Source organism: Gastrolobium bilobum, unplaced genomic scaffold (assembly GCF_033153095.1).
Source record: "Gastrolobium bilobum isolate Gb01-03AN ecotype WA unplaced genomic scaffold, APGP_CSIRO_Gbil_v1 utg18271, whole genome shotgun sequence".
Classification (NCBI taxonomy): Eukaryota; Viridiplantae; Streptophyta; class Magnoliopsida; order Fabales; family Fabaceae; genus Gastrolobium; species Gastrolobium bilobum.
The window spans coordinates 1,158-10,748 of NW_026896070.1; the positions used below are offsets into that span (position 1 = coordinate 1,158).

Genomic DNA, 9,591 nt, shown 5'->3' on the forward strand with positions numbered 1-9,591 from the left:
AGACGACTAAATATATTTCCAAAGATCAGACGTCAACGGAGAAAGACTTGATGCTCAGCTCCTCGGTATTCTTTGGCAATCCATTGATTCATCTCTTATCAATATTTTCATTCCCTTCGAGACCTGCTACGATGTGTGACGGAAGCCAAAAACCTCTACACCAATGATATTCAGCAACTTTATTCCATTGTCTCCCAGATGATGGATTTGCGCAAATCACCCGAAGCTCGTATGGAAGTTTTATGTTGGTAAGATTCGTTCTTTGATGCAGGAATTTTTGGCTATGTTACCTCATGCTGCGGATGCTACAGTGTACAGGACGCAAGTGGGAGCGTCTCTTTACGGTTGTGACTCTCTCTGGCTCCCTGACGGATTAGAAAGTGTTCGTCAGAACATTCTAACCAGTACTGAGATTTCCAGCATATCCCAGACCTTTCAGCGCCTTCTGAATCTTCAAGATAAGGTGGCCCCCGCACACGTGCCAGCTACTGACTTTACTGCCCTCTTGTCTGATTCTGCTGTTTTAATCTCTCGTGGTAATTGGAACAATGGTGGACGCGGTCGTGGTCGTGGCCGCGGACAAGGCGGTCGCGGGCCCATGACCTATGGACAGGGTGGCCGAGGACAAAGGCCTCGGTGTAATTATTGCCAAAATCTGGGCCACATTGAAGAACGTTGCTACAGAAAGTACCCTCACTTGAAGCCACCACATATGAACTTTGCTCAAACAGATGTTGTGCCGCCCTCTACCGGATCAGTGACTATTTCCGCTGCAGACTACGCAGGCCCTTCTCCAGAAGAGGCACCTGCTCCAGATACTGGTAATCATGTTGCTTGTTTTTCTCAATCATCTCTTGGACCTGGATAATAGACTCAGGTGCAGATCATCTGGTAATCATGTTGCTTGTTTTTCTCTTTTGATTACTCTTGCTGATGGCACCAAGGCTCCTGCTCGTGGCATTGGGCAAGCCAAACCAACTCCCTTCTTGACTTTAACCTCTGTTTATTACATCCTTGGCATTCCTTTTAATTTAATTTCTGTTAGTCAATTGACCCATTCTCTTTCTTGTTCTATCACCTTTTCTAAATAGTCTTTTTCTATGCAGGATCCGGGTACAGGGAAGACGATTGGAGCGGGCAGTGAGTCACGAGGTCTCTACTATCTGCATGCACCCTCTGCTCCAGTTTTATGCTCTCTCACAGATTCTCCTGAGCTTCTCCATAGCCGTCTGGGTCATCCAAGTCTCTCGAAGCTTCAGCATATGGTTCCTTTTTTGTCAGGTCTTAAGTCTTTGAATTGTCAGTCTTGTCAGCAGGGAAAACATACTCGCTCTTCCTTTGCTAGTAGAGTCAATAAGAGAGCTGCTGCTCCCTTTTCTATTGTTCATTCTGATATTTGGGGTCCGAGTCGGACTATGTTAGTTTTGGGTTTTCAGTATTTTGTAACCTTTATTGATGATTTCTCCCGTTGCACTTGGGTTTATTTAATGAAAAATCGTTCTGAGTTATTTTCAATTTATCAAAAGTTTTGTGCAGAAATAAAAACTCAATTTGGTGCTTCTATTCAAATCTTGCGCAGTGATAATGAGAAAGAGTATGTGTCTCTTGAATTTTCTAAATTTCTGGATACACATGGGACGATACACCAGACTACCTGTCCCCACACTCCACAACAAAATGGAGTCGCTGAACGTAAAAATAGACATCTAGTTGAAACTGCACGTACCCTTCTCATTCATATGAACGTCCCACTCCGTTTTTGGGCAGATGCTATTATCACCTCATGTTTCCTTATCAACCGCATGCCTTCTTCTGTGCTAAATAATGATGTTTCCCACAGTATTTTGTTTTCCGGAGCACCTTTTTATCCTCTGCCTTTACATATTTTTGGCTGTACTTGTTTTGTTCATGATCTTACTCCAGGTAAAGACAAGTTGACATCCAAGGCCTTCAAATGTATTTTCCTTGGGTGTACACGTTTTCAAAAAGGGTATCGTTGCTATTCTCTTGATCTCAAGCATTATATCGTTTCTGCTGATGTCACTTTCCTTGATCAGCAGCCTTTTCACTCTACTCCGTCTCCAGTGTCACAGGTTGATTAGGTCCTTCCTGTTCCTTTTCTTGACTTGTCTTTACCAGTTGCAGGTGACCCTATTCCAGAGGAGCAACCCATTACCTCCATACCTGCAGATCCTCCTTTCCTCACATACCAGCGTCGTCAGCCTGCACCTCCTCCGACTTTGCCTCTTGATGACTCATCGCCCTTTCCCGTCGGCTCTTCTCCTCCGGATCCTCCATCAGAGACTCCTCCCATTGCCCTTCAGAAAGGTATTCGATCCACTCGAAATCCTCATCCCCTTTATTCTTTCTTGAGTTATGACAGACTTTCTTCACAACATTTTACTTTTGTTTCTAGTCTCTCTTCTGTTTCCATCCCTAGAACCACAGGTGAAGCACTATCTCATCCAGGGTGGCGCCAGGCGATGCTTGATGAAATGCAGGCACTTCACTCCAATGGCACTTGGGGTCTTGTTCGTGCTCCTCCCGGAAAATCTGTTGTTGGTTGTCGATTGGTGTTCACAGTTAAAGTTGGTCCTGATGGCACTGTTGATCGCCTTAAAGCTCACTTAGTGGCCAAGGGATACACACAGATCTTTGGTCTTGATTATGGGGATACCTTTTCTCCTGTTGCTAATATGGCTTCTGTTCGCCTGTTTCTTGCCCTTGCCGCCATTCATCACTGGCCCCTTCTCCAACTTGATATTAAGAATGCTTTTCTACATGGTGACTTACAGGAGGAAGTTTATATGGAGCAACCACCAGGTTTTGTTGCTCAGGGGGAGAGTTCTGGAATGGTATGTAAACTTCGAAAATCTTTATATTGCCTGAAGCAATCTCCTCGGGCCTGGTTTAGCTGCTTTAGTTCAGTTGTCGAATTCTTTGACTTAATCAGAAGCAAAGCCGATCATTCTGTCTTCTACCGGCATAGCTCTTCTGACCAGTGCATTTATCTCCTGGTCTATGTTGATGACATTATCATTACAGGCAGCGATCAGACCGGGATTGATCAGTTGAAAGAGCATTTATTCAATCAATTTCAGACCAAAGATCTTGGCAGGCTTCAATATTTCTTGGGGATCGAAGTTGCACAGTCTAGGCGGGGCATTTCCATCTGTTAGAGGAAATATGCACTGGATATCCTAGATGAGACTGACATGTTAGGCTGTAAACCCATTGATACACCTATGGTCCCCAATGTTAAGCTATTACCAGGACAGGGGGAGCCACTGCCAGATCCTAGTCGCTACCGCCGACTAGTTGGAAAATTGAATTATCTTACTGTGACAAGGCCAGATATCTCCTTCGCAATGAGTGTTGCAAGTCAATTTCCTGATTCTCCCTGTGACTCCCATTGGGATGCAGTTATTAGAATTCTCCGATATATTAAAAAGGCGCCAGGAAGAGGTTTATTATACACAAATAAAGGGAGTTCAGAGATCTCTAGTTATTCAGATGCTGACTGGGCAGGTTCTCCTTCAGATAGACGATCCACCTCAGGGTGTGTTCTCTTCGGAGGAAATTTGATCTCTTGGAAGAGTAAGAAGCAAACTGTGGTCGCCAGATCCAGTGCGGAGGCAGAATATCGGGCAATGGCAAATGCAACCTGTGAGCTCATCTGGCTGAGACAATTGCTTAAGGAACTCCATCTCTGTGAACAACGGCCTATGAAGCTCATTTGTGACAATCAAGCCGCTTTGCATATATCCTCTAACTCAGTCTTTCATGAGAGGACCAAGCATATAGAAATTGACTGTCATTTTGTTAGAGAAAAGTCAGGGGAGATCGAGACAGCATTTGTCAATTCCAATAATCAACTTGCGGATGTATTCACTAAAGCTCTTAGAGGTCCCCGAATAGATCATATTTGTAACAAGCTGGGAGCTTTTGATATATACGCACCAGCTTGAGGGGGAGTGTTAGAAATAATATTAGTCTATTATTATTAGATTAGTCTAGATTGTGGGCTTAACCCATTAGGTCTTTTAGTCTCTATAAATAGAGAGCCTTCTTGTACAGTTATACACACTTGAATATACAATAATATTCAGATTCAACTATAAGCAAGGTGAAATTTCACTTTTTGATTATATATATATATATAGTTTAGATGACTTACTACATGACAGACCTAGTCGGACATGTTTATCATTACTAATAATTATAGTGATGGATATTGTTAACATCTTACAGGAATTTTGTCAATGATCACTCTGCCACAGAACAAGCTAGTCTAAACAAGGATAATGTTGATAAGGATGAAAAAGTCAACGATTGTTTACATAATGGTGATGTGAACAGAGATTATGATGTCAAACCCCAGATACTTCAATCAGGGGTCCTAAGAACCAATTGCATAGACTGCTTAGATCGTACTAATGTTGCTCAATTTGCGTATGGACTAGTTGCACTTGGATATCAGCTACAAGCCTTAGGGTTTATTGAATCCCCATATATTGATCTTGATAACCCTTTGGCAAAGGAGATAATGGAAGTCTATGAGTCCATGGGTGACACATTAGCTTTACAATATGGGGGTTCTGCTTCACACAAAAAGGTAATCTTTCTACTCGTAGGGCTTAAATTATTTGTATTGCAGCTTGGGATCAAGTAAATCATCTAGCACCCAACACACAACACCCCTCTCCCTTCATGCATGCACGAGGGTTTGGGGGGTGGGAGATGGTTCTTGACATTATGGTTTCAATGACCTCATTAACTCAAGTGTAGTGTTAAGGCCTTGTAGTCCTGTCATACAAAATGCTTGTTACCACTAATAATTTTTATGCTTGAAGTGTGACATGCTGCCCCTTTGGTGCACCATATTTAATGAAAACAGTTCCATTGTGCACTGTGAAGCCACTTGATTAGCCCAAAACAATGAGATATTAATGATGCAGACATGAGCTTGACCTTTTGGTGCAATGATAGTATCTGATGTGAAAGGTTTATTTTAGTAAGCTGAGTAGTTAATATATCACTGAGATGGGACTTCGAAGGCAGATGAGTTGGGGGGTCTATTTTCTATTTTATATCGAAGTTTCCAAGTAAATGAAGATGTTTCAGTTGTTGGACACACACCAATTCACAGGTCAAATTGACATAGAGGCTTGGCCTTTTGTATAGTTACACATATTTTACCTAGTTTTGTGGGATGAGGTATCCAAATATGTTCTTGATAAAGCAAAGCTGCTTTGATGGGATCATGAGAATTTTCCCAGACTTTTGAAGTGGAAATCTACAGTTGCCTCTATACCTGTCCTGTTTTCCTTGCATTGAGGTTTGGTTTAAATTTAGTGCTTCATTTGTCTTAGTGTTTTGTACTTGGTCTTGTTATACAGATATTTTCTGAGAGAAGAGGTCAATGGAAGGCAGCAACACAATCTCAGGAATTTATTCGAACCCTACAGCGTTATTACAACAACACATACTTGGATGGCAATAAACAAAAGGCAATTAACTTGTAAGTAAAATAATTTTTTATTTTTAATCATGCTTAATGGTTTCCATAGTATAATAGATGATTATTAGTTATGTTTTTAATATTTATCCTAGATGCATTAGAATTGAAGTTTTAACTAGACTGCTTGATATTATATTTGGTCAGGTTCTTGGGTCATTTTCAGCCGCAACAGGGAAAACCAGCATTGTGGGAGCTAGATTCAGATCAGCATTACACTGTTGGGAAACGTGGCCCAAATTTAGCAGATAACAGTGTTAGGTATAATGTTGTATTTCAGTTGCACAACTTTTTGTCATTTCTGTTAATGATGCATCCAAGAGGGGGGCTTATACAAAACAAGAAATATTTTATAACTATGTAAGTTAACTGATATGCATCAGCCAAACTTTTGTCAGTGACTTCATTATTTTCTGCCTAATTTCATTTATACTTTCTTACTTAAGTCTGCCTAAATTCAGAGCTCTGGGCCCTATTTTTTTAAAATGCAAAGCACTTTTCAAAATTTTTTGTGATAATTAGATAAGTTTTTCAAAAAAAAAAGAAGAAGCGAAAACCCAACACACCCTTGATTCTCAAATTGAAAATATTGGTTAAGCATATGGATAGATGATTTTGTGATTTAAGGAATGCAGAATGCCTTTCTTCTTGTGTTGTTTCACTTCTGAAGATTAAATTTATGAAGTATCTTAAGTAGCATATAGTTATCAAATGCAGATTGTGGCTGGTCATGGCCGACCCCGAAATGGCTATAGCTGGTAGTGGTATAGCGGAATAGAATGTAGATATACCACACATATAAATGCTAAAAATTAAAGACATTCATGCATATTTAAATATATTATCACTATCATTCCAAAACAAACAGGTATTCTAAACAGGTAGGCTGTATTTGATAATAATTGCTTCAAAAGATTTTCCAAGTGATCCTTTTAAACGTGAGGAACCTCTATCATAATTAATTACAACATCAATGAAAAGATCCAAAGCAAAATGGGTTCAGAGTAATTGTTGAATTCTCATTTGTTCACTAGTTACAGCATATAAGAAGAACATTTAGGTAACAGTCAGACTTCCATAAACTGTTAACATAACTAACAATAAGATGATAAAGATGAATGAGAAAATGGAGCCATGGTGGTGAACGTTGCAGAACTTCATTCTCTACTTAAGTCTGTGGTAATTGCTTCATTTTTACACCTGAAGTTGTTGCTAGCAATACAGAATGATCACTTTAAAAGCTCAATACTTTCTTTAGATGGTCTTTTCAATGAAATCTAGACATGTTAGCTTTGAATTATGATCTGTGACGACAATATTGTATAGCAGTGTTAAATATAAAATTTGTCTTCGTTTTATGTGGGTGGAAGCAAATTAATGCGAGTTTCATTCCCGTTATGAATTTAATAATTGATATTCTCTAAACAATGACATCCTTTTTTTGAAAGATTGATAATACTTTTCCTTTATTTTTGTAGGTCAACTATTAAAAGATCGCTATCAGATGGCAATATTCTCTCTGAAAGTGACAATACGATTGGGAACATGGAAGTTAAAATTTGTCAGCAATCATCTGGAAAACCTGATAATCTTTCAGAGTCTACTTCAGATATGTTTACTTGTGGAAGTGACGTTTGTCATTGCAGGTATGCTTAATTGGCATTGTGTATACAGCAGACAAGCTACTTTTACATGCTGGGGTATACTGACAATTAGTTTGTCTGCTGAATACAACTATTCTTATTTCTAAAAACAGAAAGTTCCTTCTGAAAAAGAACGATATGATGTTAACTTATTTGAAACGGTACCTGAAAATGTAACAGTTCCACTGGCTCAATGAACCAGACAACACCAGGTTGCAGGTTCAAATTGTACTGAACACAATCAGTTTGTTTTGGGTTTCTTGCAAGATAGAGTAAGGAAGAATGGGGAAAAAATGTAACACAAATTTTAAACGTGCTGAGAGCATCTTTGAAAGCTACTGTTGGGGCATATTTGAACTGACTATGTCAATTGCTAGTTTCAGATGACAAAAGTTACCAAAGCTAGTTTGGAAAATGCTTAGATGTCCTTCCTATGAAATGTATACCATTGAGTACTGTGTACTGATTCCTGATAATGTTTTAATAGATGAGGGCTCAAATTCTAGATATAAAGCAATTTTTAAAATGTATAATATAATAAGCTGCTGCCTTTAAATTTTCCTAAATAATAATGCTTTTCCTAACTGATTGTTTTCATCGTTTTCTTTTCTGTTTATTCAATTTGGTATCCGAAACAGAATAAGAATTGGTCAGATATATGCTTTATTGTACAAACCATCCAAATCTTATAGTCATGCTTTGTCAATATCATACAGGCAGATGTATAAGGGAATGGTTGAGGATCGATGTCGTGAAATTGATCACATTTGTTATGATGAACATGGAGATTCATGTGACTGCTCCAATGTCCTTGATTTGGACTGGATTTCTTCTTCGGGAAATTCTTGGGGGGAGGAAGTACTTGAAAGGTAGTTCCAAGACTTTGATTACTATGCCTATCCTTTATTTTGCTACTTTTTTGTCACCTAACAAATGATTTAAAAATTCAGTCTTTCTTCCCCTTTCCTAAAATCTTGATCAAAAGTAGAGACATATTTTGAATTTTAGGTGAGAATGAAGAGCAATCCCTTTATCAGAAGCATAACAGTTATGGTGTCCAACCTTGAGTATATTTCAATTACTCTGGGAGATTCATCTATGAAGTAATAATGAGATGTGAGGACTGAAACCTTGTAAGCTTTTGGTTTATGCATTACTCAAATCTTATGCAATTATGAGAAGAAATATTTTGACTTTAAAAGCGATAATAGAGGGTTAGGAGAGACATTTTAGCCAGAGCTTAGCAAGGGTTAAGGTGTTCAACCTGCATGATTTATATATTTTGGGAATTACTTTTGTAGTATCATATTAATTTTGGTTGCTATTGCTGTAATGTTAGTCTCGTGTTTTATGTTGGAGTGAATCCTCAAGTGAAATTAGGAGAGCATGAATTATGGTATAGTAAAATGGTTGTTTTAGGTTTTTGTGGTTTATTCGACAGATTGGAGGTTGATAGGGTGCTGTCAAAATCAAGATCGAGTTAGGGATTTGGTTATAATAATCATGCTATTGGGATCGATTGATGCCAATATTGTTGATATGAATATATGATTTGACTGGCTACTTGATTTTATGGCTACAGGTCAATCAGCATCTCATCAGAGAATATTGGGAATAAGTAAGAACCGGGACAACTACATCTGTAAGTGAATCTGGATCCAGCATGAAGGTAAGTTAGTGTCAGAATCATATACTGAATAGCATACTTTACTTTCATCGAGAAAAAGATCGAGGAGTTATGGCTACTTAAGAAGAATAAAACAAAACCTGCAAAACATTCTATTTACTGAACAATAGGACCTTGCTGGATTTCTTTATAGACAGACCTAAGCAATATTTTTAGTATGCAACCAACTGGGAATGATAATTTGTTTTCATGCTCTTTCAGGGAAAGAGGCAGAGTGGAGCTGAGCGCAGCAAAGTTGGTGAATACACCGTAAGCTTTGTGCGCTGGGTCGACCATGTGGAGATGTTTTTTGTTTGAAAGATTACTAATGTCTCATCATCTATATCCAACCCATCCGAAGGATGAGTTCCTGTACATAACGGAAAAATGGTAAGATATCTTTCATACAAAAGCAAATAGCAATGGCAGTGGCTGAGAAGCTCATTTTTGTAGGGCTATTTAACATTTGCAAATAATATTTTCACATTAAGTTCTCCGTAGTCCATGTTAGCATCATTTGGGAGGTAATGATAGATGTGAGTAGGTAATTCTTTTTACAACTCCCCGACGGTGCTTCTCCTAAGATACATCATACTTGAAAAAATCTTCCACCCTGCCCTGTATATAATTTTTCATGAGAAAAAATAAAATAAAATTCACCTTTGGTATTCTGATTAACATCAACAACTATTTAGCTTATGTCACTGCCTTTCTTCCTGATGATTTTGTTATGTTCTTATTTTATTTTATATGTATCTCAACAA

General features: G+C 38.5%; 1 pseudogene; it reads left to right on the forward strand.

Moving 5' to 3' along the window:
- The first annotated feature begins 271 nt into the window (after positions 1–271).
- Positions 272–9,145, forward strand: LOC133297633 (phosphoinositide phosphatase SAC2-like; annotated as a pseudogene).
- The last annotated feature ends 446 nt before the right edge of the window (positions 9,146–9,591 follow it).